This window comes from Canis aureus, chromosome 25 (genome assembly GCF_053574225.1).
Source record: "Canis aureus isolate CA01 chromosome 25, VMU_Caureus_v.1.0, whole genome shotgun sequence".
NCBI lineage: Eukaryota > Metazoa > Chordata > Mammalia > Carnivora > Canidae > Canis > Canis aureus.
This window is the reverse complement of record NC_135635.1, coordinates 42,507,365-42,534,268: the sequence shown is the minus strand read 5'-3', so window position 1 is coordinate 42,534,268 and position 26,904 is coordinate 42,507,365. Positions and strand designations below refer to the sequence as shown.

The 26,904-nt window shown below is 45.9% G+C and overlaps 1 protein-coding gene and 1 long non-coding RNA gene across 12 annotated transcripts in view; both read right to left on the bottom strand.

Annotated features, from left to right (window-relative positions):
• TSPAN11 (tetraspanin 11) overlaps window positions 1–11,578 on the bottom strand; it is a 74,946-nt gene extending 63,368 nt beyond the window's left edge. For all 11 annotated transcript variants that reach the window (XR_013364434.1, XR_013364436.1, XR_013364435.1 and 8 more), the window contains exon 1: window positions 11,424–11,578. The gene's annotated coding sequence lies outside the window, so the exon portion shown is untranslated. The remainder of the gene's footprint in view (window positions 1–11,423) is intronic.
• An 11,167-nt stretch (window positions 11,579–22,745) lies between these two features.
• LOC144297408 (uncharacterized) lies at window positions 22,746–26,433 on the bottom strand. Its single transcript, XR_013364439.1, has 2 exons — window positions 26,318–26,433; window positions 22,746–23,714 (listed from the first exon to the last, which is right to left on the bottom strand). It is a non-coding gene; the product is annotated as an uncharacterized LOC144297408 (long non-coding RNA).
• Between the last annotated feature and the right edge of the window lie 471 nt (window positions 26,434–26,904).

The window sequence follows — 26,904 nt, the reverse complement described above, 5'->3', positions numbered from 1 at the left end:
CTTCCTAGGCACATACATGTTTATTTCCATTATCTCTAAGATAGTTCAGAAGTGGGCTTAAACCCCCAAATTTACCAAATGGGTGCCTTCTGTAACTTAAAAGACAAACATATATAGTAATGAAAAACAGAGCCCAAAGCTAAAATTTTTGTCAAGGACAATTTTCATAAGGGAGGAATTCATTATTGCTGTTGGTGGCATTATTCTTATCCCAAGCTCACTTCACCTTCTGGGCCTCAGCTGTGAGCAAAAGAACAATTCCAGTTATTTCCAGCCTTAGATTGCAAAGCAAGACCTTGAGGCCCTGCTATGCCACCTGCCCGCCTCCTCCTTCCCTCCTGTGCACTCAACACACTTGGGACATGATGTTGGCCTGGTTGGGCAGGCTCAGGTTTGAGAGGCCACACGCCTCAGAGTAGAGTTCTCAAGCTTGAGGTGGTGCAGAATGACTTGGAAGCCTTGTTAAAACAGATCTCTGGACCCATCCCCAGAGAGTTTCTGAGTTAGCAGGTCAGAGTGGGGCCCAGGATTTTTAATTTATTTTACTTAAATCCAATTGCCCACATATAGTATAATACCCAATGCTCATCCCATCAAGTGCCCTCCTTAGTGCCCATCACCCAGTCACCCCATCCCCCCTCCATGTCCCCTTCTGCAACCCTTTTCTTGTTTCCCAGAGTTAGGAGTCTCTCATGGTTTCTCTTTTCTCTAATTTTTGCCACTGACTCAGTTTCCCCTCTTCCTTTATGGTCCCTTTCAGTATTTCTTATATTCCACATATGACTGAAATCATATGATAATTGTCTTTCTCCAACTGACTTATTTCATGCAGCATGATACCCTCCAGTTCCATCCACATCATAAATGGTGTTGGGAAAATAGGACAGCCACATGCAGAAGAATGAAACTGGACCATTCTCTTACACCATGCACAAAGATAAACTCAAAATGGATGAAGGGCCCTGGATTTTGAGAGATGTTGATTCTGCGGTACTCTACTTTGAGAACAATGGCCTCAGAGCAGTGCTTGTTAACTTTAGCTACACTAGACCCACTGGAGGAATTTGTGAAAATCTCGATTCCAAGGCTGCAGGCCGGTGAATGAAAGTGGGGTCTCAGAGCTTGGCTCCTGAGAGACTGTGGTTCGGAGGCTAGGCCTTCCTCTAGCACAAGCTAGCCCCTGTGCCCGCCTTCAGTGCTCTGGGGTCCTTGAGCTGTCCGTAACCACAGGTGGGTTGACTGGAGCTCTGGAAACTGCTTCTGGTAGAAGACCAGCTAACAACTCTCCCAGGCTCTGCAGGCCACGTGGTCTAAGCAGCATGGTCCTCTTTGTCCTTCTGTTGTTTCAACCTTTTAACTAAGCTTAGCTTGCGGGTCATGCGAAACAGTTTGCAGACCCCTGAAGAACAGCATGTCATGCGACTGTCATATTTATTTTTTAAATTTTTAAAAAGATTTTATTTATTCATGAGAGACACAGATACACAGATACACACACACACACACACACACACACACACACACACACAGGTAGAGGGAGAAGCAGGCTCCATGCAGGGAGCCCGATGCGGGACTCGATCCCAGGACCCTGGATCATGACCTGAGTCAAAGGCAGATGCTCAACTGTTGAGGCGCGAGGCGCCCCCTGACTTTCAGACTTAATCATGAAAATATCTATTTACAATTAGCATTACTCAGACAATGAATTAAAACCCACGTAGAAGGTAGACCAACTTAAAAGGAATAAAGGAACAAAGTAAATGTGGTCTCTCTGCTATCTGTAACTACTTCTAACAGGTTCATGTTAAAAAAAAAAAAAAAAGAGGTGGAAAGAACTTTTTCAGTTCATGGTATTAGTCCTTGCTTCCTAGTATTCACTGGGAACTTGAGGTTTTCACCCCCTGTGAAAAGCTCTTAGCCAGTGGCCATGCTATCAGAAAGTGTTAATTGCTGAGTGTTTGTTTGTTTATTTATTTATTTTTATCGGAGTTCAATTTGCCAACATATAGTATAATACCCAGTGCTCATCCCGTCAAGTGCCCCCCTCAGTGGCCATCACCTAGTCACCCCGTCCCCCCCGCCCACCTCCCCTTCCACTACCCCTTGTTCCTTTCCTAGAGTTAGGAGTCTCTCATGTTCTGTCTCCCACACTGATATTTCTCACTCAGTTCCCCTCTTTTCCCCTATAATCCCTTTCACTATTTTTTATATTCCCCGAATGAATGAAACCATATAATGTTTGTCTTTCTCCGACTTACTTCACTCAGCATAATACCCTCCAGTTTCATCCACGTCGAAGCAAATGGTGGGTATTTGTTCTTTCTGATGGCTAAGTAATATGCCATTGTATATATATACTACATCTTCTTTAGCCATTCATCTTTCGATGGACCCCGAGGCTCCTTCCACAGTTTGGTTATTGTGGACATTGCTACTATGAACATCGGGGTGCAGGTGTCCCGGCGTTTCACTGCATCTGTAACTTTGGGGCAAATCCCCAGCAGTGCAATTGCTGGGTCATAGGGCAGTTCTATTTTTAACTCTTTGAGGAACCTCCACAGTTTTTCAGAGTGTCTGTACCAGTTCACATTCCCACCAATAGTGTAAGAGGGTTCCCCTTTCTCCACATCCTCTCCAACATCTGTTGTTTCCCGTCTTGTTAATTTTCCCCATTCTCACTGGTGTGAGGTGGTATTTCATTGTGGTTTTGATTTGTATTTCCCTGATGCAAGTGGTTCAACACTTGTAAAGCAATCAATGTGATAGATCATATCAACAAGAGAAAAAACAAGAACCATATGATCCTCTCAATAGATGCAGAGAAAACATTTGACAAAATACAGCATCCATTCCTGATCAAAACTCTACAGAGTGTAGGGACAGAGGGAACATTCCTCAGCATCTTAAAAGCCATCTACGAAAAGCCCACAGCAATTATCATTCTCAATGGGGAAACACTGGGAGCCTTTACCCTAAGATCAGGAACACGAGAGGGATGTCCACTCTCGCCACTGCTATTCAACATAGTACTAGAAGTCCCAGCCTCAGCAATCAGACAACAAAAAGAAATAAAAGGCATTCAAATTGGCAAAGAAGAAGTCAAACTCTCCGTCTTTGCAGATGACATGATACTGTTCACAGAAAACCCAGAAGACTCTACCCCAAGATTGCTAGAACTCATACAGCAAATTGGCAGTGTGGCAGGATATAAAATCAATGCCCAGAAGTCAGTGGCATTTCTCTACACTAACAATGAGACTGAAGAAAGAGAAATAGTCAATCCCATTTACAATTGCACCCAAAAGCATAAGAAGCCTAGGAATAAACCTAACCAAAGAGGTAAAAGATCTGTACCCTAAAAACTACAGAACACTTCTGAAAGAAATTGAGGAAGACACAAAGAGATGGAAAAATATTCCATGCTCATGGATTGGAAGAATTGATATTGTGAAAATGTCAATGCTACCCAGGGCAATTTACACATTCAATGCAATCCCTATCAAAATACCATGGACTTTCTTCAGAGAGTTAGAACAAATCATCTTAAGATTTGTGTGGAATCAGAAAAGACTCCGAATAGCCAGGGGAATATTAAAAAAGAAAACCAGAGCCGGGGGCATCACAATGCCAGATTTCAGGTTGTACTACAAAGCTGTGGTCATCAAGACAATGTGGTACTGGCACAAAAACAGACACATAGATCAATGGAACAGAATAGAGAATCCAGAAATGGGCCCTCAACTCTATGGTCAACTAATATTCGACAAAGCAGGAAAGACTATCCACTGGAAAGAGGACAGTCTCTTCAATAAATGATGCTGGGAAAATTGGACAGCCACGTGCAGAAGAACGAAACTAGACCATTCTCTTACACCAGACACAAAGATAAATTCAAAATGGATGAAAGATCTAAGTGTGAGACAAGAATCCATCAAAATCCAATAGGAGAACACAGGCAACACCCTTTTTGAATTTGGCCACAGCAACTTCTTGCAAGATACATCTATGAAGGCAAGGGAAACAAAAGCAAAAATGAACTGTTGGTACTTAAGATAAAAAGCTTCAGCACAGGAAAAGAAACAGTCACAAAACTAAAAGACAACCTACAGAATGGGAGAAGATATTTGCAAATGACGTATCAGATAAAGGGCTACTATCCAAGATATATAAAGAACTTATTAAACTCAACAGCAAAGAAACAATCCAATCATGAAATGGGCAAAAGACATGAACAGAAATCTCACAGAGGAAGACACAGACGTGGCCAACAGGCACATGAGAAAATGCTCCGCAACACTTGCTTTCTGAGTATTTTATTCTGGCCAGGCACTTCCAGTCCTAACTTCCTGTCTCCTTGCCTCACTTGTCTCACCACAGAGGGAGGGATTCATTTCTTCTGGAAGGTCTGGCTTCCTTAAGCCTCTCTGTGGGCAAAAAGCACCCCCAAAATGTGGAGTCATCCAAAAAGTACCACCTTGATTGGTAACTAAGCCACACCCTTCCTCAACCCAAACAATCTGTTTGGTTTGGGTATAAAAATGGTCATGCCTAGAACAGCTAGCTGGTATCTTTGAACCTCAGACAAAAACGGGCCATATCCACCTTTACTCCTGTTCTTTGTTCCTTCCTTTTGAGCTCCTTAAACATGCTAGGCCTGTGAGTAAATGATCCAAGCTGTTTAAAAATGTAAATGATTTCAAGGAGAAGGATGGACACCTGGATAACGAAATGGAAGTCTTTGCTATTTTCTAAAGATATAAAATCCTCACTGGAATCTGAGGGCACTCGAATGGCCCAATCATTTAAAGGATGTGTTCTGCCCAAGTGGGCCACCATCTAAAAATGTGACCAAAATGAAAGGTCAAGGATTGAAGCCCAGCTGGCATTGGGAGCAGGCAAACTGCAGACTCCCAGTATCTTAAGCTGAGGAGGGTCTGGCACTTGGTTTAATGCTCTGCTATTGGCATCCTGCAATTTTTAATAATTTTATCTTTCAGCTCATGGTTTGCAAGTGAAGCCCCATGTGATGGTGGGCATGAATGTGAGGAGAGAGGCGCAGTGTGTGTGTCCACTGTTCCTTGCTGATCTCATCTGATCTGCGATGCCCCATGAGCTCAGAATTCCCTGGGGATCCTCCAGGCGAGGTCCTCTGGGAACCTCAGAGTGAGTACAAGGCAAGGTATTCTGTTTATAACCAGGCAAGTGGGTGCTAATGGCCCAAGGAGGTCAGTCTTTCTGCTGGAACCAGAGCTTTGCAGAAAGCAAACTATGCATTGTAAGAAACACATAGCAGCCACGGACCCCTGTGATACCCTGTCCTTTTCTGTATGTGGCACTTCCTGCATTAGTCATCTACTTGTGCTCAAAATGATGAGCCAAAGGGCTGAAAGTGGAGTGTAACAGTGTTTGACAGAAGGTGCATGTATCAAGAAGGTAAACAAAAACATCGAGGTTTTGTGCATTATTTCCAGTGCTCTGAGAAGAATAGAATATGAGCTAGGATGTATGAATTGTGTGATTTTGGTGATTCTACATATGAGTTAACCGCTCATATGTTGGCATTTAGCTTACTTCATTTTTTTGTTTTACTTACTTAAGTAATCCCTACCCTCTACGTGGGGCTCGAACTTACCACCCCAAGATCAAGAGTCACACGCTCTTCCGCAGGAGCCAGCCAGGTGCCCCTACTTGCATTTAAAACTGACATTGCACAATATCAAGATGAATGAGTAAAATTCATGCTAATGCTTTAAAGTTTTAATTTTTCTTTACTTAGAATGCCACTGAGTGGCCAATAAAATCTACCGTGACAGGTCAAGAAAGAGACTGCAGAAGACTGGAAAAAGATTTACATGTTAGTACTTTTCATGGCACTTTTTCCTGCTTTTTGAACCACAGGTCCACAGGTTCATTTTGCACTGGGTCTGACAAACTAACGGCCAGCCCTGGTTGAAGTGCTTCTCCCAGAGGCACAGCCTTAGTGATGACTGAGAAGCTCCCTCCTGAAATACCTACGCTATGAACACTCATTGAACTCCTACTATTTGCCCAGCTGGGTGCTAGTTGTCAAGGATAAAAAGTCAAAAACATCATTTCTACCCCCAAGCTGTGGTGAAGAATATAATTCTGGAACCAGAGTATTGGACACAGCTTCCCAAGGATCAGAATCCTAGTACTTGTTTGTGGAAGAGGGTCTAAGAGAGAAATGTGTTTACAATACTTCAAGAGCACCTATGGAAAGACGAGCACTTACCTGTCAAAAAAGCTTCAGAGGCTAGCTACCACACCTCCACAATCAAACAGGATAGTGGAAAATTTTTTATAATTTTGCAATCTGTTCCAAACCTCAGATTAGCTGGACAACACCAGCCCAGTCCTGTTCTTTGTTCTCTTCTCTTAGGCACCCTAGAATCTACTGGTTAAATGGTCTACACTGATCTTTTTAAAATGTAAAGGATAGAAAGTAGAAAAGTAGACACTAGGTAATGAAAGCACTATTCACTTTTATGGTCTTTGATTAATTGTTTTTGATGGAGAAACAAATTTTCATTTGTACCAAAGCGTGGCTGACAAAAATCTTACCAAACATTGGTTCAAAAAAGAAGAAGAATCTGGAAGTCAGGACACAGGTGAGAGCCGCTGCAGGATTCTCTGCCGCTGCCTGCCGTCAAAGAGGGTCAGGGAACTCTACTTTATTTCAAAACTTACTACTTCAAAAGAGATCAGGGAACATCAGAGCAATTTCCTTTAACATTTCCTGAACCCATGTAACAGCCTCAATTCTTGAATTCTTGGCATTTTGCAGTAAAACCCCTTAAGTCTTTAAGAAGGGTCAATTTGTACACAGGGCACTAAGGCAGGAGGGAGCTGCTTAAATCTAGCTGCATCCTGCTCACCTGCTGCATCCCCAGAGTCCTGTGTGGGGAGCGGAATGGCCTGGGGGGGCACCCAGAGGAGAAAAAGGGTGGTTGGCTGGACAGGGTGTACCCCCCAATGACTGGCAAACAAGATCAGGGTTGGGACTCATGGTGCAGCAGTCACCACCTGGCGGGCCCCCTTGTCATTGAGAAGCCTTGTCCAGAGTGTTCATCTTGGTCAGCCCACATCTGGGTGCTCTGTGCCCCTCTTTGAATTTGGGGTTCTCCACATTTAACTCAGCCATTTGTACCCAGGCCAGCCGGGAGTTAGAGATCCTTTCTTTGGTGGCAGAGGAGGAACCAAAGCTCAGTGAGATCACGAAACACACGGACAGCCACCCACAAGGAAGGGATTCCAGGCTGGAGCGCCTGACCCCGAGCTGGGCTCTCCACCCTGCCATCCACACCGGTTTTCCTTTCATTCCCTGAGCTCCAGCTATGGCTTGGATGAGCACCACACCATGGAGCATGCACTCAGCTGTTTTCTCCTCTCTTCCTGGGAGTGATTCCAATCTCCTAACAACTAGATGCTTGGAGGTCTGGGCCAGGTCTTTAGGTATTCTCAGGCCTGAAGGCTCATAGGAGGCACTATGTGAATATGTGCTATTGATTGGCCCCTCCTTCAACTCTGCAGGGTAACCCCTTGTAAAGACAGACGTCATGAACCCAGGAGCCCACGGAAGTCAGCCAGAGCTGGGCCGGCTACAAGAAGTGAGGTCAAGGGTCAGAAGGAATTAACAGGGGTTCTGTGTTCCCTGTCTCCTTTTTACTTTTCTCCATAGTCTCCCTCTCAGTCACGAACCCAAAACAGCCCAACTAAACAACTGAATGTCCTTCTCCTTAAGGTTGTGCTATTAATATATAATATTCCCATTACATGTTACGTACTATTAGTACATACTTATATATTATATATTATATGTATACTATATATACATTATTATATACTACCTATACTATTATATATTATATGTTATTGCTATTTTATGTTATTTCTATTACTATATAGTATATAATAGTAATATATAGTATATAATGCTAACATTACATACTATAATATGTAATTATATAATATGTATAATATATACTAATAGCATGTACTTAGTATATGTTATTATGCTACATATTATATACTATACATTCATTCAACCTACATAATTACATATATATAATATTATGTGTTACATAACTATATCATAGTAGGCATGTGCTATACTAACTCTTATGGGGTTTAACAAAGGTGGTGGTCAACATGTATTCTGTGCCAAAGACCTGGGCACAGTCCTGATTACGAGAGCCATAACACCACCTGCAGATGGATTTACAGGAAGAGACCACCCCGGGCCTGACAAGGCTGCTGTAAATATGGGCCAGGGTGCGCCATCATGTTGCGCCAGCTACTCAAGAAAAAGCATGCTGAGTTGACATCTACAGGGCAGGAGACATGTCTGGGCGGTCCACCTGGGAACACACTCCAGGCTGGATGATGACAGACACAGTCATCCTGAACAGGCAGCTCTCAAGTATCAGAGTGTGGCTTATCCACTTTGCAGATATTACTCAGTATCCCCTCCTGCTCAGCTCACATGGTTCAGAGTTCCCATGGACCGCCTGTTGCTGTACTGTGTGCAAAATAATTTTCATATTAACCTTATCCAAAAATTCAGGAAATTAAACCAGTTACAAAAAACATAAACCTATGACAACTTCCATGGCCAAGCAGAAATGATCTGCAGGATCTCAATGTCTGAATCACCATCTTTGGTCCTCCTGGAGGGCCAAGCACGTATTACTTCCAGATGTAGTACTATTATTTCAACTTGGAGTTGAAAAGGCCCCTAGGAATCTTCTGATACAATGGTTTTTCCAGTTTTATCTTTGTGGGAGGGCCTTTTCTTCAAAGGAAATCCTACCTGGAAGCCAGCCCATAACTCAGATTAACCCCAGCTGCTGGAGTGAGGGACCCATGGCCTGCCTTACAGGTTTGTTCCTCCCTCAAAAGCTCTTAGGAACACAGTTTGAAAAGCTTGCCGCCGCCATTCCCTGTTTATTAAGTTACTTGCTTGCTCTCTGACATAATCTTCTTTGAGTACCTACTATGTTCCGGGTGTGGGTGAGCCAGCAGGTAAGGCCAGGGGAGGGCCCTGCTTTTCCAAATCTTCCATTATGGCTGGAGATAGCAGAGCTAAGTTCAGATGATGGCAAGTGCTATGAAAGATCAGATCAAGGCAATGAGCTTGTGGCCCAGGAGGAAGCTCCTTCAAACAGGGGATGGAGGAATGACCTCTCTGGAGAAGTGAAACAGGAGCTGAGGGCAGAACAAAAATCTGGACAGATGCCTTGATTTTGACCACTGAGGAAGCAGACCTAAAGAGGTAAAGTGACTCTCCCCGGGTACACCAAGCAAGTTGGAAGCAGAGTCAGGACTTGACTCTGGGTTCCAGGCCCCCTGGCCAAAGGCTTTTCCTTCCCAGTGTTTATTAAACAGCCACCAAATGCAAATGAGGCACTGTAACAAGGGACATCCAAGTGCCCACCACACCCCAACCATAGCTTGGCTGCCTGTTATGACTCTCGGCATCCTCTCAGCCCTCCTCAGCCGATTTGGGCCTGGCTCTGTACCCCAGAAGACAGCACCCTGCAGTTGACATCCCACACCCATGACAATGCTTGGGGAAGCTTCCTCCTCCCCTATCTCCCTGGCTTCTTTCCAACTGTGGCGAGTGCTCATTACTGCTCCTGCTGGTGGCTTGAAGATAAAAGCAAAATGGTGGCTCACCCAGAGGAAGGCTCTCTGAAAAGTCAAGCTGCTCTAGGGTTACACAACAGAAAGGCCAGTCAAGCCAGTTTTCCTCCCGGGCTGTAGAAGGCTTTCACACAAAACCTCCTGCACCACACAGGTCTGGGAGTATCTCACACACCAGGAGTCCAAAGCTGGGCTCTAGGCACATGCCGCTGTGATGCTGAGTATCGGCAACCCCCAACCAAAGAGTTCCAGGCCCTCAAAGTGTTCCCCAAGCCTCTGACTTGGACTCAGCCCCATGAGCCCAGCATTGGCCTTTCACCCTTGGAGCCTAAGGCTGTCCCAGCACTTTCTCAGGCATTAGTCATTTTGAGCCTCCAGGTACCTCCTGAGGGAGGCAGGACAGCAGTTCTGTAAGTCCCATTTTGCACACAAAGCAACTGAGCCCCTGAGAAACCTCTGCAGGGAACATCACTAGTAATATAGGTAACAACCACTGATTCTGATTCAAACTCAGGGCTCCAGACTCCAAAGGTAGCTATCATCCAGCTGCTCACAAATTAAATACAGAGTATCCACCGTGGCCTAATACCACACTCATTCTCATCCCACCCTTCCACCTACATCTTATGCCTTGGAGTGTATTTACCAGTGTTTCCAGAAGCTGTCTCTTCTCTGTGCCACCCCTGACTCCTAACGTTTGCCCACACCCTGGAGAGATCTGTAGCAATTCAGACCCAAGGTGAGATGCTCTACTGCCCAACCCGACTGACCTCTCCGCCCTTTCATATTTTTCAGCCAGTTCATGCTTGTCAACACTGCACATACCACTGGGAAGACAATACACCCTACAACCATCCACATCTTCCTTCTTCCCATACCAAATCAGCCAACTGCACCTGCAGGAGTGGACAGGCAAACACAGGTGACAGGGCCTGCCCAGCCGTGTCCTCACAATACACAGATGTGCCCCCATGGGATTCAGGGGACCTGCCGGGCAGGCAGACCTGCGGGCGCATTAGCCACACCAGCCGCCAGCATTTAGCAAACTCTCTTTGGCAGGGGCTGCTGAGCCAAAGTCCATTACAATTCTAGCTAGAATTACTCTGGACTGGCCACCGGGCCTTGGGCCTAACAGCCAGCTGCTAGAGTTCAGGCGGACAAAGAGAATGACATTTTGAAGAGACAGGCCCTGGGCGCGCTGGGCTGCGCGGCCCTCGGAGGCCCCGGGCTCTCTCCCAGCGAAGGCCCCGCGCGCAGAAGGGCGGACCCGAGAGCAGAAGCCGGGAGACCGACGCCGCGTCCGCCCTGCGGGACCCGGCCGCCCGCCCCCCGCCGCAGCCCCAGGCCCCGCCGCTGACCGGCTCTGAACCCGCAACGCCGCGCGCGGAGGGGGCTGGGCGCCTCCCCACCTCCCCCCCGCCCCCGGCCCCCGCCCGGCCCCCGCCCTCCGAGCCCCGCGCCCCCCCCGGCCCTCCTCCCCCTGCGCCCCCCGCCCCCGGCCCCGGCCCTCCTCCCCCTGCGCCCCCCGCCCCCGGCCCCGGCCCTCCGAGCCCCGCGCCGCTCCCCCCGGCCCCCGCCCGGCCCCGGTCCTCCTCCACCCCCCACTCCCGGCCCCGGCCCTCCTCCCCCTGCGCCCCCCGCCCCCGGCCCCGGCCCTCCTCCCCCTGCGCCCCCCGCCCCCGGCCCCGGCCCTCCTCCCCCTGCGCCCCCCTCCCCCGGCCCCGGCCCTCCGAGCCCCGCGCCCCCCCCCGCGCACTCACCGGGCTCCGCACGCAGCGACGGGAGCCGGAGGCTCGGGGCGCTCGGGAGGCTCGGGGCGCTCGCTGGGCACCCCGCCGCGCTCCGGCCGTGGCAGCCCCGGAGGTCGGGCTGCCGGAGCCCCCCGGGCACTTCCTGCCGGCCCGCCCCGCCCCGCCCCGCCCCGCGCCCCGAGCCCACCCTCCCGGCGCGCCCCCTCCGAGTCCCAGGCTCGGGGCCTCGCGGCCGGCGGCGGCGCCCGGAAGCCCGGAGCCGGGCCGCGTCTTTGCTCGGAGCTGGCCTCCCTCCGTCTCGGAGCGGCCGCTGTGCTTGCCCGCGGATCCCTCCCGCAGGGAGGCGGCTCGCAAAGCTCCGGTCGGCCCTGCCCGCCCCCGGGGCCTCCGTCAGGTCTGGCTTGACCCTGGGTGGGTCGGTGGCTTAGGTCCGGGGAAAATGGCCCGTGGGGGCTTCCAGAGACTCTAGGGACAAGCCACTCGGACGGATCCCAATGAGCCGCCCCTCGCCCTCTGCCCACCCCTGTGCGTAAGAAGACTCCCCTGTCCCGGAGCGCCCTGTGGACCATGGGCTCGGCTTTATGTTTCCTGGGCCCAGGGAGCATCAAAACCTCTTCCTAGACTGGAGAAAAGCAGAAGAGTAAACACAGAGCCCAGGCTGTGCCCTGGCTGGGAACAGGTGCAAAGCTGCCTATGACTGGCTCTGCTCTAACTGTGCAGCATATTATCTCTCAAAGCAACAAAGGCCGGTGCCTGTCCAACCACTGTTCTGTTGAAACTGGACTGCAGCAAGCAAGGTTACCCATTTACCAGGGAGGCTAGGTCAGGGGAGCCATTGGAGACAGGGATTGCTGACAAAGGCATGGCACCAGAGCAAAAATTCAGCAGAGCAGGCAAGGTGGAGGTTGCAGGGGGTGATTGCAATGCTCCCTGTGAGGGGCAGACCCGAAGTGGGAGTGAATGTGAAGGATGCAGTGGACGCGGGTTCCACAGAGCCTGCCTTGTGTGTTGTGGATGGAAGTGTAGCCAGGGGACCTGAAGAAGGACTACGTTGGCTGTGGGTATGGAAGTCTGGAGGAAGACCTGGAGTGATGTGAAACTGAAAGAAGACAAGAAGGAGAGACTTTGAACAACGTAGAGTGGGCCTGGCTAAGGACAAATTCAAGCTTGAAAACAAGCTAGTGAGGGGCACCTGGGTGGCTTAGTTAGTTAGGTATCTGCCATTGGCTGCGGCCATGGTCCTAGATTCCCAAGATCAAGCCACATGTTATTAGGCTCCCTACTCAGCAGGGAGCCTGCTTCTCCTTTTCCCTCTGCTCCTCTGCCTGCTAGTACTTCTCTCTTTCTTAAATAAATAAATAAATAAAATCTTTAAGAGAAAGCAAGAAAAATAAGTAAAAGAAAGAAAGAAAAATAAAAGAAAGAAAAGGAGCCAGTGAAAGAAACTGACACCATCTAGGAGGGTCAGCACTGTGTAGGACACCCAAATCCAGGAGAAGCCCATGCTACAGGGACACCCAAGAAGAGGGTGCCCAAGAAAACTGGATTAGACTTGGAAATTAGGAGATCTTTGGGAGAATTCTGTGAGAATTATTTCAACAGTGGGGAGTACAAGCCACATTGCCCCTCCTTGGGGACATCTCATCCAATTAACTGATGCAGGAATACAAAGGCACATCCCCTTGCTTTCAGACCAGGAGACCCTGAAGGGTTATCCCAGCTCCAGGGCTTCCCAAGGGATCAACTGAGGCCTCCGTGAAAACTGCACATCAGTTCAAGTTCACTCTCTGTCCAGTCCCACTTCCTCACTTGCTTACAGGTATTGTTCCTAAGACTACTTATAGCAGACCTCCTACCCGCAGATCTCCATCTCCATGGAGAGTCCGTTTTCCAGAAATCCAACCTGAGATGTGGGGTCAGTGAGAAAGGGAGAGTGAAGTGGAGAGGATGAAGACAGAGGGCATGAACATCTGGCCCCAGCAGTAGGGAGACACAACAAAGTGGCAGGAGAGAGGCCTGAGTTGGCACAGATCATGATGGCCTCTCCCTTGGACCTTCTTCCAAGACTCTAATGAAATAGACCTCTCGTGAAGACCTTGAACTCTAATGGAGTCGTTTCAAGAGATGGAGGTCATCAGGAAAAGTCAGAGAAGATGGTGTTAGAGGAAAAGACAGAAATGGAGAGGGAGAGGAGAGTTCTTCATGGTAGAAATGGTTTTTCCAAAGCGGGGCAGAGGGGCAAAGGAGGAACAGGCCTGAGGAGAGAGAACGCTGTCGGTAGGGTAAGGATGAGGGAAAGTGCATGTTCATGGTGTTAGTAACATTAAACCAGTAATTCAGAAAGAGGGAGTTGGAAAGTGTTCTGGAGGGACCTTATAGCAATATGAGTGGGCAAATGATAAATGAGCCTCTGCAGGATATCCCCTCTCCAGCACTGTTCCCAGGAACATTAAACATCTAGAGCAGAGAACCAATAGAAATAGGATATGTCATTTAAAATTTCCCAGTAGCCACATTTAAAGATGTAAAAAGAAGAATCAGGTGAAATTAATTTTAATGATATAATTTTATTGCACACCGTATATCTAAAGTATGTATGTTCATTTCAACATGCACCAGTATCAAAATTATTAATGAGATATTGTACTTTTCCTTCCTGCTAAGTCTTCCAACTCTGATGTGTATTTCATACTCAGAGCACATCTGAGTTTAGATACTACATTTTCTTTTTTTAAAATATATTTTATTATTTTTTAAAAGATTTTTTTATTTATTTACTCATGAGAGACACAGAGAGAGAGAGAGACACAGGCAGAGGGAGAAGCAGGTTCCATGCACCGAGCCCAATGTGGGACTCCATCCCAGGTCTCAAGGATCACGCCCTGGACAGAAGGCGGTGCTAAACCGCTGAGCTACCCGGGCTGCCCTAGATACTACATTTTCATTGGAAATACTTGATCTGGGGTAGCCCTGGTGGCTCAGTGGTTTAGTGCTGCCTGCAGCCCAGGGTGTGATCCTGGAGACCTGGGATCAAGTCCCATGTCAGGCTCTCTGCATGGGGCCTGCTTCTCCCTCTGCCTGTGTCTCTGCCTCTCTCTCTCTCTGTGTCTCTATGAATAAATACATTTTAAAAAAATCTTAAAAAAAGAACTCCGAAAAGCAATAACTCTAAAAAAAAAAAGGAAATACTTGATCTGTATTTAGATTTCATAATGTTTATTGTTGAAGAAGTAGAGTTACAAATCTCAGTAGCTTCATACATACTTATGCTTTCCAGTAACCAAATTAAATGGTCAGTTTTTAAATTTAAGTTTATATTAAAATTCATTTAAATTAAAAAATATAGTCCTTCTGCTGCACATAGCACATCCCTAGTACTGAACAGTTGCATGTGGCCGGTGGCTACCACTCCAGACCACACAGGTCTATAATATGAACTCCTAGACTTGTGGGTTTTGTTTTGTTTTATCCTCACCTTTGACAAAGGACAGACCCTGCCCCTCCCACCACTCCACTAACAAGATCCTACTGTTCCATTTTATTTCACAGAACACACTTGAGAGAGCAGGTGAAGAATCTGTGAGGAGGGAAGAAGGGGTGTGACAGGTCAGATGAGGAGTGAAGAGAATGGGACATGAGTCAGAAGGCTTCTGTTCAGTTGCTCTGTGTTCACATGAAGAATGTTATCATTTCTTTGCCCAGAGATTGAACTGAGAATGCAGGAGTCAGCTCTTGTTATGGTCTTTCCCAGTGAGTGGTTTCCCCTGAGCTCCAAGCACTGGTTGAGTCACAAATGCTTAGGCATGGCTGCAAGGTCTGGGCCTCATTTTTTGCAGCTGCAAAATAGGGGAGAACAGTCTCTTATTTTGGGGGAAAAAAGAGAGGGATTGTGTAATCCTAAACACGAAGCTACGGATGAAGTAGTACCAAATTTGGAGACCTGTGCTCCTCCTCCAGGTCTGTAGCATGTCCTCTGCACCTGCTGGGAGCCAGCAGCCTCTGTCTGTACTGTGGCACATTTGCCTGTCATATCTGATGGAGTGACCCAACATGGAAAACTGGAGTGGAGAGGTTCTAGAAACTCTCTACGAGATGTAAACATCATATGAATAACACTTAGACTCCCTTTGCTCTAAAATGGGCTGTATCTATTGCTTGGAGTTACAGGATAGAAGCTGTGGGATGTGCATGCTGGCACATCTATATCCATTCCTAGAAATTGAATTTCTGTAGCTATTCCTAGAAATAGAGTCACAGAAAATACCTTTGTTTGTGTATGAATGGTTACATGTATGCATTCACACATGAGCACACACACATTGCACTGAAGAGTCTGACCTGATATTATTGGTGTCCTCAGGATGTATGACACATTAGCTTAGCTTAGCATTCAGATTGTACCATCACAGGACAGGCAGCATAAAACTTGAATTTCTCCATCTCCTGAGCACAAGCCTGTCTTTCAGAACAATTTCCAGTCACTACCTAGGAAGGTTGCAAGGAAATGAAGGAGCCCTTCATGATCTCTCCTCCTGCCTCCCTGGCATTCCTGCTTGATGAAGGTGCCATGCTGCTGTGGCCCTGAAAAAAATCTTTGTACAGATCCCGAGCCATTCCCAAGAAAAACAGCTATGTTCCTGGAGGTAGAAAAACTCAGGTATAAGTCATGCTCCTCTGCATACGCATCATACAGTGTGTCTGACTCAGCCTGTTTTCCCTTTTAATCTTTAAAATGGGAGAAACTCTTCCCAAGAGTGTTACTACCCTCTAAGAGAGTGGAAACTGGCCTTGGTTTCATTATCTGTGTGAAAAATACAGCTACATTGCATCTGATCAGCACCTTTCCTCTTCCAGAAGGACTGGCAAATGATCAGATGTTAAATATTGATCAGTTTTGGGCAGCCCCGGTGGTGCAGTGGTTTGGCTCCGCCTGCAGCCTAGGGTATGATCCTGGAGACCCGGGATCGGATCCCACGTCAGGCTCTCTGCATGGTGCCTGCTTCTCCCTCTGCCTGTGTCTCTGACTCTCTCTCTCTGTGTGTGTCTCTATGAATAAATAAATTTAAAAAAAATTTAAAAAAAAATACTGATCAGTTTCAATTAGCTTGAATTCAGCCTGCATTTGATTATGAACTTGATGACTTTGCCTACTCCTTTCTGGAATGATATCTGGTGTTTAATAGGAGGTGGAAAAGAAATGATTGTGGAATCAAACTGTACCATTTCAGGTATAATTCCCATGAGAAAGATGTTATACTAGATGTAGGAGTTTTTAAACTATTGTGAGGTATACTTCTAATGACATCAAGAACATTAGTTGCACTAATTAGTGCTTGAAATAATTATTGATCTTTATTAACAGTGTCAAAATAATTGGTCAGATGTCCAATTGCTTGAAATGCTCTCTTGGCATTCTACATGAAGGACTTTACAGCTCTCCCAGGAGAACATTATTTAAGGCAAAACATAGAAAAGCACATTTAGGGTACAGAAAACATAAGTACAGACAGCTGAGCAAATATATAAATAACATGCAAAATGACACTTAAATATTTACAGCTTAAATTTTTTAGTATGTGTAGCACATGCAGCTAGTCCTCTTTTCCTCTTCCCCAAGTTTCTAGAGTCTGCTTCTATAACTGGGGCATAGGCTTTTCCAAGTGTCCAAGGTCACCTGCTAGGGGGGAAGAGAAGCCTTTGGATAAACATAGTGAATATTCTCAGAGCATCTATGTTAAAATTTATTTTGGGGGAATAAATTTTCAAAAGTATAGCATCTGTATATGCTGATTGTAGGAAAATTCAATCAATATAAAATATTAAATAAGAAAGTAAGATTATCTGAAGAAATAGTAGCCATCAGATACAATCATCATATTGTTTTGATGAATACCCTCTTAATTGTGTGTGTGTTTGTAAGCAGATTTATTTCATTTTAGAATATATTCTAGTTATCTTTTTATGTCAATGGATTTAAAAATATATTACATAATTTTTGCTATAATGTATGAATGTACCACAGTCTAGTTAACCAATCCCCTCCCCTGTTGATGGATATTTAGGATGTTTTCAATAAAATAAGTATTTCCAATATGGTTATGCAAACTTTTTCCTATATATCTTTGCCTAGCTAATCAACTGTTTTTTCATGATAAATTTCAATAAATAGAATAGCAGAAAATATATATTTTTTGCAGTTACACACACATATACACATATGTAAATATATATGTAAATATGTATAATGTAATGCATGTAATGCAAAAAGTTGGTAGAATATGTTTCTTTTTTTATTTTTATTTTTTTGGTGGAATATGTTTCAAAAATAAATATGGTCATTACATTCTGAGAGAGGATTGGGGATGTAGTTAAAGAGGAACTTGATCAAACTTATAATGTTAGTTTTTCACAAGGAGAAAATATCTGTATAACTTAAACTTAGTTAAAATTGAAATGAACAGAAACAAAAAAAAGGACAAGATAAAGTAATTATCAGTTGACAATCACACATTGTTGGAAATAAAACTGCTTCTGCTGAAAAAAAAATTAAAGGTAAATACTGGAAGAATAGAAATAAGACTGACCTTGAGGGCATTATGCTAGGTGAGTCAGAGAAGATAAATACCATATGATATCATTTCTACACTGGAATCTAAAACACTCCAAACTAGTCCCCAAACCAAGCTTATAGATATAGAGAATAGATTGATGGGTGCCAGAGGTGGGATTGTGGGAGGAGAAATGAGTGAAGGGGGTCAAAATGTACAAACTTCTAGTTATTAATAAGTTATGCAGATGTAATATACAGCATGACTGTATATTATTTTTCAACATACTGGATGTTGAAAATTCAGCTAAAAAAAAAAAAGGATTTTTGATGCTTTGAAATGGCCTCTCAATCTCTCTTATCCCCCATCCTTCTCTCTTACCCAAAGAAATAAATCCAATAGAGAGAAAATGTTCTAATAAGGCCTTCTGGTCTCCCTCAGCCATAGGGCTGGTCCTATGGGCAGGCCACCTGCACAGGGCTCCATGCTTCAACAGGACCTGCACTTCATTTAATGCTCTGTTGTTACTGTCTTAAAATTTCTAATTATTTTCAAACAAGAGGCCCCACATTTTCATGGGTCATACAAGCTAATCCAAATGTAGCCTTCTACTCAGCAGAAGTGGCTCCTTGATATTTCTGTCAGCTATTTAGTAGTGCTACGGGTAGTAACTACCCAAGTTAAAAAATTAAACAGTGTTTTATTGACTCCAGAGAAATTTCCGTCATGTGGATCTTCAGAATGATCCTACGTTTTCTGCTGGGGTGGTGTGAGAGTTTGAATTTGAGACAAGAATAAGACAGGAGTCACACTCTTAGTATTCTTTTGTGAGCTGGCTTCAACCTCCGCTCTTGACACTCTTATACTCTTTCTGCCCTCTCCAGCCACACCACCATATGCAGCTCAGCACACAAAATTTGTTCATTCTTCCACATATTTGCCCAAGAGGTTCCCATGACTTGGAAGCCTTTCTTGCCCTATATCCTTGGTGAACTCTTACTCAACCTTCAAAACTTGTTTTATTACACCACTTCTTGGAGTCCCTCCTTGACCTCTCTAGGTAGAACTAAGTGCCTTGCCCCTATTGATCTCATGTATCCAGTAAGAACTCAAGCACAGAGCTGGAATTATTTTCTTATACATTTCTTTTCCACGAGCTTGGTAGTTTCCAACCTTTTTATTTTTTTTTTTTGTTTACTTTACTAATTTTATTGTGTGCGGCACACTTCAAGGCATTAAAATACTAAAAAAAATAAATAAATAAGTCAAGAATAATTATAGTGCAATTATTGCTGCAGTATAACTGGGTCTTACAGTGAGTTCGAAAGCATCCACCCTTACCACACTATCATTTGCTATCCCTCTAATACTAGTTTGCTGCTATGAATACCTGCTCTTGTGTATCTCATATGTTACATTTTCTTGCGTTCCAAAAGCCATCATGTTGCCTAGGTTTTATAGCTCTTACCTCTTCTCATAGCCAGCTTCCTCCACTCTCCACTATCATGTGACTTTGGGGCCCTGGGTTCCATTTGACAGACATTGCTAATGTGCATTTCACATTAGAGCAAAAGTATATGTGAGACATTGATTGAAATTTGACATCTCATCATGACCACCAGGATCAGTTGTGCAGATTGTTCACTGTACCAGGGTGCTCAACTGAAAACACAAAGGGAGACCAATGACTGGCTATAATCTGTCATCAGACTGTGTGCCCATCAGACTGCCTGCCCAGAAGGGGTTGTGCAAAAGGTACCATTTAGACTAATGGTTCAGGACACCCCAGGGTGCTCCAGCAGGTCAGTTGGGAACTGCTGGAAAGCAAGGACTGGATTCTATTCATCTTTACTTCTCCAGCACCTGGTGCAGTGATGGACAATAATAGACTGAAGTAAATGTGAATTATAAAACAATCAAGGGACTCTGCCGATAGCATTGCAATATGATTCAGGCTTAGTCTAAAACGCTGTTAAAATAAATTTCTCAAATCTGGTCAGTTGAGGTGGTGGCTCTTAAGTGTACTGGATATGCTGGAGTGATGTAGGCTGCCCTGGCCCCAGTCCCCAAATGTCATGAATAGCCCTGGATCCTTCACCTCTGTGCTACAGTCCACCAAAGTCCCTGGGAGTGTGTCAAATTCTTAGTCATCATTCATCAGGTGTACTGCTCCTGACAGGCAGGCAAAGCAGCACCGGTGCATGCCCTTTTTATCAAACAGTGATCCCCACAGCCTGTGGCCTGTCCCATTTCCTTCATGGTACATGTGTGATGAGCACAGCTGTAGAAATTAGCATTCGCTGAGCATTTTAAAGTTTAGAGCTGGAAGATGGCTTGAAGTTTGTCTAGGGTGATCTCATTTCCCATCAGGAGAGGGATGTGGTATCACCCAGTCGGTGTTGGTAGAACAGCAACCAGAGCCCAGACTAGGGCTACCTCCCTCCTGTGAATCATGTGTATGCCCCCTATTCTTTCCTTTCATTCAGGTCCATGGTAGCTCCCCTCCCTGACCTCTCCTTCCATCAGCTGCTTTCCTTGGCAGTTCCCCAATCCTACTCTAGAGATAGCAGAACCGAGCCTGGGAGGGGCGGGCAATAGGAAATGGCAAAAAAGATTTATCTTCTCCCCTTCTTGCCTACAGCTAGCCTGGGTCTCTGTCAGCAGAAGTCACATTGCCACTGCAGGATTTTGTGCTAATGAAGAGTGTTTCTGGCCAGACTCACAGGATAGAGGCTGAGGGTGAGGGGAAGGCTGGCTGAGTGAGGAGATAAGTGTAGGACTGTAAGCAACTCATATCTGACTTTATATCAAGCGCTGCATCCAGAAATGAAATCCACACACTTTCTTCAATCACTTTATTCCTACCACATTCCTCATTGTGGTCTCAAGGGTTTGTTTCTGAAACCTGGTAGGGAGAAATGTCAGGGGCTAGCGGGTAGCTTTTTAAAAGAAGTCTTTTGGGAGCCTTGCATGGGATCTGGCCCTGCCCAAGGCTTAGTCTGTAGGGGACCCAGAGGGATTAGGGTTTTTCCTTCATGCTCTCAGACTCTCTGCTCTCAGTCTGGCCTGGGGGCTGCCAGTCTGCTTTGGGACCCTCCAAGGACATCTGGGAGCTGCCCTGGGGACTCCAGGGACAGTGTACTTCCTTCCACTTGACAGACGGGGGGACATTGACACTTCTGGAGAGAGGAAGCAATCCCCAAGAGTCATAAAAGGAGTGAGACCCTGTGTGAGAATCAGACCAAGAAGTTCCATGATCCTTTCTGTGTAGCACCCTGGCTCCTGGCCCCTCAATTCCATATGATGGCTCTGAGGGATGTCTGTTTGCACTTGGGGTCACAGAGCTTAGAGGACATGGCGTTGGGAGAGAAGAATGAGGGGGTAGGAGATTGAGTCCCAGGGCAAGTATTTGTTGGAAGAGAGGTAGGAAATAAGGATGAGGTGGGGGAGCAGTGGAAGTGTGTCAACTGCCACAGTGGTCCCTGGCCATCTTAGAGTTTCAACATAGAAGCTTTCTCCGACCCTCATGATCTAAATGAGAATCTCTACATTATTCTGCTTTTTTTTTTTTTTTAAGATTTTATTTATTCCTGAGAGACAGAGTCAGAGACATAGACAGAAGGAGAAGCAGCCTTTCCTTGCGGAACTCAATGCAGGACTCGATCCCGGGACCCTGGAATTACAACCTGAGTCAAAGGCAGACACTCAACCACTGAGCCACCCAGGTGCCCCTCTCTTTGCTCTTTTCTATTACAGGCCTTATTAAAAATTGTAGCTGCCTATTTCTGTGTGTTTTTCTTGCTCAATGTCTGCCCAGCCATTAGATTGTAAGTTCCACAAAGACAGGGAACATATTGGTTGTTTGCTCCAGGACCCAGTATGCCTGGTGTGTAATGGGCATACAACAAATATATGATGAGAGAGGGAATATTTTTTAAAACATTTATGATTCAATTTGGACAACGATATGAACCAAAATACCACTGACCATTGAATAGCTCCAACTTGCCTCTGAATACTCATCATTAAGTGCATGTTTAACCCAAATACAAATTATGAAGATGATTTTTTTGGATTACCCATTATTTCTTTTCTAAGTGCCAGGGCCAATAACCAAAGGATTAATATATTTTCCAATGGACATGAGTTATTTAAAGGTACAAGTGTATTTTAGATTTTATTATTCCACATACTTCACTGCATAATTAATGATCCAGTCCTAGACGTAGTGATTTGTGGTTTGTTTGTCTTCCTTTCAGGCAGAAAATAGTGTGAAGGGATTTCTATTTTGCTCCTTTGACTTGAGTACATAAGGGTGTGTCTTTAAGAATCACAAGGGAGTGAAAAGCCAGACCCACAATGCATAACTTCAGAGGATACCTGAAAGGCATGCTTGGCTTTGGGTGCAGCCTGCTCAGCTGCCTTAGGAGAACCCCAGCTCTATGGTTTGACAGGCGTATGCCCTAGAAGACTGCTGTCATTGCTTGACCACTCATCTTCCTCTTCCTATTCTTGCCCCCTTTCTTCTTCTTTCCAGGGCATCCAGAATGATCTATTCAACACTTAAGTGAGACCATGGCACCTATGTACTTAAAACCGTCCAGTGACCTCTTATTGTATTGAGAGCAAAAACAAATTCTCTCCCTGGCCTGAGGGAGCCCTTGGCCTGCATCTCTTACCTTGTCGCTTTTCTCTCTCCCTAAACTCAGGCCCCAGTGGGCTCCTCTTAGTCAAGCTCCTCCCCCACCCCCACTCAGTGGTTTTGCACCTGCTGTGAACTCTGTGAGGACAGCTCTCCCTCCGAGATCTACACCTGCTCCTTCTTCCTGTCATTCAGGTCTCAGCTTAGACATCAGCCCCTGGAGAGCTTGACCTTGACCCCAGCTCTGAAGCACACCCCGGTCACTCTCTTGTGTCTTCTTTCTGGGTTGTTTTCTGTGGAATTTGTCACTATCTGATATCAGCTATCTTCTTGTTTCCATTTATTTGCTTCTGCTCTGTCTGCACCACTAGGATACAAGCTCCATGAGTCTTGGATCATTATCTTTGTTGTTCTTTGCTATATCTCTAGTGTTTGGCCTGTGATAAGTGCTCTAGAAATATTAAGCGAATGCATTAAAGTCTCTAAGTAGGCTCATTGGGGTGGCGTTCCAGCCTGGCCTGTTGATTGACTGGGAGAGGCCACCTTAGAGCCTGAAAACCATCAGGAGCTTGTTTCACTGGAGAAAGCAAATGGCCTACAAGTTTAGAGGCTTGAGTTCTAGTCTCTCTTCTTACTGTTGTCATTCACCTGTCTCTCAGGGCCCGCTTCCTCATCTGTCCCCTGAGGGCGTTGGACTGAGTGACCTCAGAGGTCACATTCTTTTTTTTTTTTTTTTTTTTTTATGATAGTCACAGAGAGAGAGAGAGAGAGAGAGAGAGAGAGAGAGAGGCAGAGACACAGGCAGAGGGAGAAGCAGGCTCCATGCACTGGGAGCCTGATGTGGGATTCGATCCCGGGTCTCCAGGATCGCGCCCTGGGCCAAAGGCAGGCGCCAAACCGCTGCGCCACCCAGGGATCCCAGAGGTCACATTCTGATAGTCTTTGCCACTTCAGCGCACTGCCCTGCGAGCACATAGTAGTCAGAGGCCAGCTTCCTTGAGGAGCAGAGGTCTTGGGGTAGCTGCAGCCACAACACCCATGCTTTCCATCATAACTGACAACCTTTCCACCTGCTCCTGATGTTGGAGGAGATGCCTGACTGTTTGGGACCTAAAGTGGAGAAGAAAACAGAAAGTAATACTTCTGGAGGCAAGGGGTTGCACTAGGAAGGGTATAGGCACCAGACAGAGCTGGATTTGCATCCCAGCTCCTTGTCTACCAGCTGGATAACCCTGGACATTTGCCCTGAGTTGTAGTTTTGGCAAAGAGAAATGCTTATACTTGGCTTGCAGATACGCAGTGAGGATCCTGTGAGTTAACAGACATGAAACTGAAGAGAGGTCAGCTCCCTCCCATTATCTTTGAAAACCTGGGCATGTTCACAGGAATGACCTAGTGCCTAGGTTTCAGATGCCCTCCTGCAGCTTATTCTCACAGAGGCCAGAAGGAGCTGCAGCAAAAGTGCAAGGTGGCTTAGCGTGGTAAAGGAAAACAAAAACAAAAACAAAAAGCCCGCAAACACCCCCATTTGTGAGAAAAAGCAAAACATGCACCAGAAGTTTCTATTTTGCACTAGAAACTTCTGGTGCATAAGCTTAGAGATGGCTCTGCAGAGCTGGAAAGGAGAGAAGTGTTAATCACTTTTTCCTGAGCACACCACATTTGCATTCCTAGAGAGTCTCGATTACAGGGCTCCAAGTAAGAAATGGAGTTGCTTGGTGGGCTGGCTTACCTCAGCCTAGACAGAAATCACTTGTATTTTTGTGTGTGGAGGTAAAGAGCTGCTATTTGGTGAGCTTCTATATGTGCCAGAGACTGAGCTGCTTATTTTACATACTGAGGCAGGCAGGACAGGTTGGCGCACTCAGGCCCCAACCACCTTCTTTCTCCTCTGCTTTCCTCTTTTATAGAGGCTGGGAACCTAAAACTCAACTTCCCAGCACCCCCACAGAAGGCCATGTAACATAGTCCTGGCCAATAAGACATAAGTGCAAATTTGTTGGCAAGGACATCTCTTCCTAACTAAAAAAGATAAAGTTTCATGAAGAAAAAAACCTGTTATCTCCTTCTCACCTCTCTTCCTTTTGCTTGTACTGTGGATGTGATGCACGAAGGTACAGCAGCCACCTTGCAACCATGAGGCAAAGTGTGAGGATGAAAGCCACTGAACTGTCTGGCCCTTTGTAATAACATATTGTCTCTCGTTGGAAACACTATCAGTATTAGAGAGTACATCCTTATTTAAGTCCCATTAGGAAATATAAAACGCTGTTAATTAAATTATAATTTGTTTGTGAAGCACATCCAAATTCCCCAGATGTTACTATGCAAAAGGAAATAAAAAGTTCCTAAAATTGATGAGATTTGAACATGTGTCTGAACCCTGGCAAGTCTGCCTCTAGACTTACATGAGAAAAACATTCTTTAAAAAAAAAAAAAAAGATTTTATTTATTTGAAAGAGCATGAAGGAGAGAGCACAAGCAGTGGGGAGCAGCAGAGAGAGAAGCAGGCTCCCTCCCTGCTGAGTGGAGAGGAGCCCAATGCAGAGCTCAATCCTAGGACCCTGAGATCATGACCTGAGCCGAAGGCAGGCACTTAACCGAGTCAGCCATTCAGGCTCATTCTTTTAGGCATGGCTGTCAGGCTTTCTGTTCCTTCTGGCAAAACATTCCTGTTGACTCCTGACAGTCATCTCCTGAGATGGGTATTAATACCCCTATTTTACTAGCAAGGAACCTGACGCATAGAAGGACATGGACTATAGATCCTATAATCACGCACAGGGGAAGCAAGAGCATAGAAGGACATGGACTATAGATCCTATAATCTACTCGGGGGCTGGACTTGGCTCCAAACCTGACCTGTTCCATTGCTTTTCCTGCCATAGACATGGCCTTTGTGGTGTAGCTAAGAGGGATGATGGGCAGCACTGCGGTTACACCCTGGCCCCCTTCCCCTCCTCTGGAGGCCGCTGCCCTGTCCTTCACCGGGACCCAAAATTCATCCCTGTGAGCTGGGAGCTCCGCAGCCTTCTGCCACAGGCTTCTCAGTCACGGAAGCAATTTGTTTTCTTGTCTAGTTTCTCACTTGCCTTCTCTCTGTGTCCTTCCCCATCCCCTCTGGAGCAAGCGCATTTGACTCATTTGACATCTCTGTTGGGAAGACTGCATCTTCCCCCTCTCCTGGGCTCCCTGCTGATTTCCAGGACGCCCACAGGCTTCCAGGATGTGGGGCTGCACGTGGTGGAGCAAAGAGTTTGCAGAGGAGGACTCTCTTGTCAAGAGCCTCTTGCAAATTAGCCAGTCAGCTTTCCTTTGCCTTGGAACCTGGCCTTGGACGACAGCCTCCTGGAGACCAAGGGATGGGGGAATGGGGAGGGCTAGGGCTCTGGTCCAGATGGCACAGGGGAAGGGTTTGTGCCTGTAGCTTAAGGGAGTGTTCCCTCCTAAACTCCCATTTTTTGCTTCCTGAAGCTTAAAGGAAGAGAAGCAATGGTTGAAAGGATATTAGTCTTAAGTAAGAAGGAACTGGATTCCCCAGATCTCTGTTATCTGCTTGGGAAGAGCAATGGAGAACAGTAGAAACAGACGACCCGGGAGACTGGTCAAACCAATACATTACAACATTAATTCTTAGTGTGTGTTTTAAGGAATCACTTGAAATGTCCAAGAAGCACCAGAGGAAGAGAATGGCTCATTTGAGAGCAACTCACGTGAAAGGGGTCCCCATGCAGAAGCCAGGGCCAGTGGGCACAGCAGCCATCCAGGGGCAGGGAGGGGAGGCAGTGGCTGTGTCTTATGCATGGCCGTTCGTGCTAGCCTTTCTCTTCTTTTCTTTTCTTTTCTTTTTTCTTTTCTTTTCTTTTCTTTTCTTTTCTTTTCTTTTCTTTCTTTTCTTTTCTTTCTTTTCTCTTTCTTTCTTTCTTTCTTTCATTTTTTTTTAATTTATTCATGAGAGACAGAGAGAGAGAGGCAGAGACAGAGGCAGAGGGAGAAGCAGGCTTCCTGCAGGGAGCCCGATGTGGGACTCGATCCCAGGACCCCAGGATCACAACTTGAGCCAAAGACAGATACTCAACCGCTGAGCCATCCAGGTGTCCCCTTTCTCTCAGAGGGTTGAAAATAGAGGACTGGGAAGGGAGGGAAGGGGTGGGCTTTGTGCCATCTCCTCTGGCTCCCAGCAGAGGCAGAAGAGAAGTGGAAAGCTTCTGAGGGGCATTTCTTCTCTGACAGGAGGGAAACACACGCAAATGATCTTTTCCTGAGGAAACCCATGGAGAGCAGCCCCCTCCCCCCCAAC